The following is a 3,454-nucleotide window of genomic DNA, read 5'->3' as shown; positions in this document are numbered from 1 at the left end:
GAGCAGGGGGCCCGGGAGAGGGGGCTGCGCTCTCCGCCCGGCCACGCTGCAGCCCCCGCCTCGCTTGGCCCACCGCGTCCGGACAGAGCGTTGGTCCGGGCTGCCTGGCGGGATGACCTGCCCTCGGAGCCCCATCCTGTCCGAGTGACTGGAGATCGGTGGGTCCCCTGCCTGCAGTCACCGGGGACGAGGGGCTTTGTATGGATTTTGGCTCTCGGAACGTTGGAGCCCAAGATGCTTCAGCGTTTGGATTTCTCCCTCCAAGCCCCCACCTTTTCCCTGTGGGTCCCGTGAACTTTTAGAACCCTCTTACTATTTTTTCCAGGCCTTGTAACAACTAATAACTGGTTTCCGTGGAGGATGTAATGATCGTGGGTGAGAGCACAGTTGGAAAGGGACTCCGAGGTTATAGGTCGAGTGTTTTCAGCCTTGGGGAATCGCCTGGGCTCCAGTCCGTAATAAAATAGAAACGTTGCCCTTGCAACCTCTGGCATTCAGGACTTGCCCCTATTTTCGGAGCATGCAAGTGTACAGTTGGCACCAAGTAGGAAAGTCATCCTTGGTGGAGAGGAGCCTGTCCTGGGACCTAAGTTATCATCTGCTGCGCTCCCCTGGAGACTGCGTGGCACGTTGGTAAATAGGCTATTCTAGGTAATCTGCCCTATTCTAGGTAATCTGCCCCGAGAATAGAGAATCGCGTAAATTCGATGGTCCCAGGTTTTGTTTTTTAGATTGACCTGCGAAGCTGTCACATATCCTGCGACTTTTATTTTGTGACAGTTCACTGAGGTTTTTGACTGGCCCGCGAGATTTCAACAGCTCTTCTCACATCAGTGGTGAAGTGGTGATGACTCTGATGCTATGGGGCATTTACCAGCAGAGGAATTTAAGTACCAATTGATGGAATGACTTGAAGCTTTGGTTTCAGTTAACAATTCTCACTTGTGTTGTGGTCAGTTCTTTTCAGGCCTCTTGGGTCTAAGGAGATTTTTAGCTGTTAATTTAATAGGCTAAATTTATGTTCAGTGTGCACACTTACTGAAGTTTCCAGAACACAGTAGTAACAGTCTTGTGTTATAAATGAGCCAGATATGCCATTTCTGAGTATATGTTTATTGGATGAGTGTGATTGACATTGTTTTGGAGGAGGAATTTTTTTCTGTAGTTACACTTCAGGATTATTCAGGGAGATCCCCTGGAGAAGGAAATGGCAACCCACTCCAGTGTTCTTGCCTGGGAAATCCCATGGACCGAGGAGTCTGGCAGGCTACAGTCCTTGGGGGTCGCAAAAGAGCTGTTGATTTAACTGGGACACAACTGAAGTGACTAAACAGCAGCCGCAACAGCAGGATTATTAGGTCTGCCTATTTTATCTACTTATACTTAATTACAACTCACTGTAAGCATATTCTAAACTATTTCCACGTGTAAACTTTAAAAAGCTAGTGCTTATTTTATTTTCTTGGCAGAGAATTGAATGTAGTGGTATGTACTTGAGAGGTCTAGTAAGTATATGTTTATTTTAGTATGATATAGTCCCTATTGAAGGGGATTTTGCTATAGTTGTGAGAAACAATTTTATTTGACATAGAATATGGATGTATTTTTAAAACAGAAGGTTAATAGAATTAACAAATAGAGTCCCCTGTTGGGTTAAAGCCTTGGTGAAATTGCATTCCATTACCCAGATGCTTCTGGTTGCCCAATTGTATTTCTTGGAAGAGAAGGTTATGTTGTAAATGCCACTTGTTTGACACCAGGATTGAGCCCAGAATTGAGTTTATTCATTATTGGAGTTAAGAGAAGTTACACTTGAAATAATATTATGAAGTATGATATTATATAAGAAGACCTAGAAAAGTTAATAGTTCAAATTGCCTCATTTCCACCAATAGAATTTCTGAAAGTGAAGCTCTTAATTTAAATACAGTCTAATCATGGTTTAAGGTGGCCTTTGAATTTAACATAGTTAACCATGGGTATATATTTGAACTAAAACTCTTTTTACTGTGAAAGATTTTTATTCATAATTTAGGTTCTTCTCATTCCTTGATAATGTCATTCTCTGTTAAAATTGTGTTATTAGTTAATCTTGAACTCCAGGGAGAAACGTGATTACTTTGTTGTATTAAGATCACTTTTCTTCACAGAAGAGTTGGAGGTTTAACATTGGGAAGATGGGATGATGGGAGAGTTTGGGAGACCTTTGGTCCTCTGGCCCAGTTAAATCAATAGCTGAAAGCCGGGAAAAATGCTGTCATTATCTGTACTGTGTCCTCATCCCTGTCATCAGAGGACAAAGTGTAATGGAAAGATTGGGGGACTTCAGCACCCAAACCTTGAGTTTAAAGTCCATGCTGCTGCTGCTAAGTCGCTTCAGTCGTGTCTGACTATGTGCAACCCCGTAGACGCGGAATCTTTTCCCTGAGATTCTCCAGGCAAGAGCACTGGAATGGGTTGCCATTTCCTTCTCCAGTGCATAAAAGTGAAAAGTGAAAGTGAAGTCGCTCAGTTGTGTCCGACTCTTAGCGACCCCATGGACTGCAGCCTACCAGGCTCCTCCGTCCATGGGATTTTCCAGGCAGGAGTACCGGAGTGGGGTGCCATTGCCTTCTCCTAAAGTCTGTGTGTCACTACCAAATAACCTTATGATTCTGATCTAGTTAGTTTCTCTGGGCTCCAGTTTCTTTATCTGTAAAATGTGGGTAGTATTACCAAGCTAGTTTGCAAATTTGTTGGGCATATTAAATGAAATACTGAATATAAAGTGATTTGCAAATGTTATTTTTTGTTACAATTTTCGATGGTGGACATATCCTCAAATGCCAGGGATTTGAGATTTAATTTCTATGAGATTCACAAGTTCTTAAAGATTTTGATCCTTCTGGTCTAACCACTTCATTTGCAAGTGGGGAAACTCAAATTCAGAGAGATTATAACTTGATCAAAATCTTACAGCTGATTAATATTAGAGCATGAATTTATTGTTCATTCTTTCAGCAATTAGCTATGGAATATCTACTGTGTATCAGACTCCGATGGTACATTGGTGAGCAAAATCAACATGGGCCCCGCTCTGATGGACTTCACCATCTAGGTTGCCATCCTTAACTTCCATCCAGTTACTAGTTAGAAAAGATTATAGCTTTGATTTCCTGGGAAAGGAAAGTGATGACCAACCTAGATAGCATATTCAAAAGCAGAGATATTACTTTGCCAACAAAGGTCCGTCTAGTCAAGGCTATGGTTTTTCCAGTAGTCATGTATGGGTGTGAGAGTTGGACTGAGCGCTGAAGAATTGATGCTTTTGAACTGTGATGTTGGAGAAGACTCTTGAGAGTCCCTTGGACTGCAAGGAGATCCAACCAGTCCATTCTAAAGGAGATCAGTTCTGGGTGTTCTTTGGAAGGAATGATGCTAAAGCTGAAACTCTAGTACTTTGGCCACCTTATGC

The 3,454-nt window shown here is 42.6% G+C and overlaps 1 protein-coding gene across 3 annotated transcripts in view; it reads left to right on the top strand.

Moving 5' to 3' along the window:
- The window catches only part of LRP6 (low density lipoprotein receptor-related protein 6), a 179,570-nt gene that overhangs the window by 501 nt on the left and 175,615 nt on the right, over positions 1–3,454 (top strand). The window lies entirely within an intron of this gene.

This window comes from Bison bison, unplaced genomic scaffold (assembly GCF_000754665.1).
Source record: "Bison bison bison isolate TAMUID 2011002044 unplaced genomic scaffold, Bison_UMD1.0 scf7180017864390, whole genome shotgun sequence".
NCBI classification, from domain to species: domain Eukaryota; kingdom Metazoa; phylum Chordata; class Mammalia; order Artiodactyla; family Bovidae; genus Bison; species Bison bison.
This window is presented reverse-complemented; position numbering and strand designations above follow the sequence as displayed.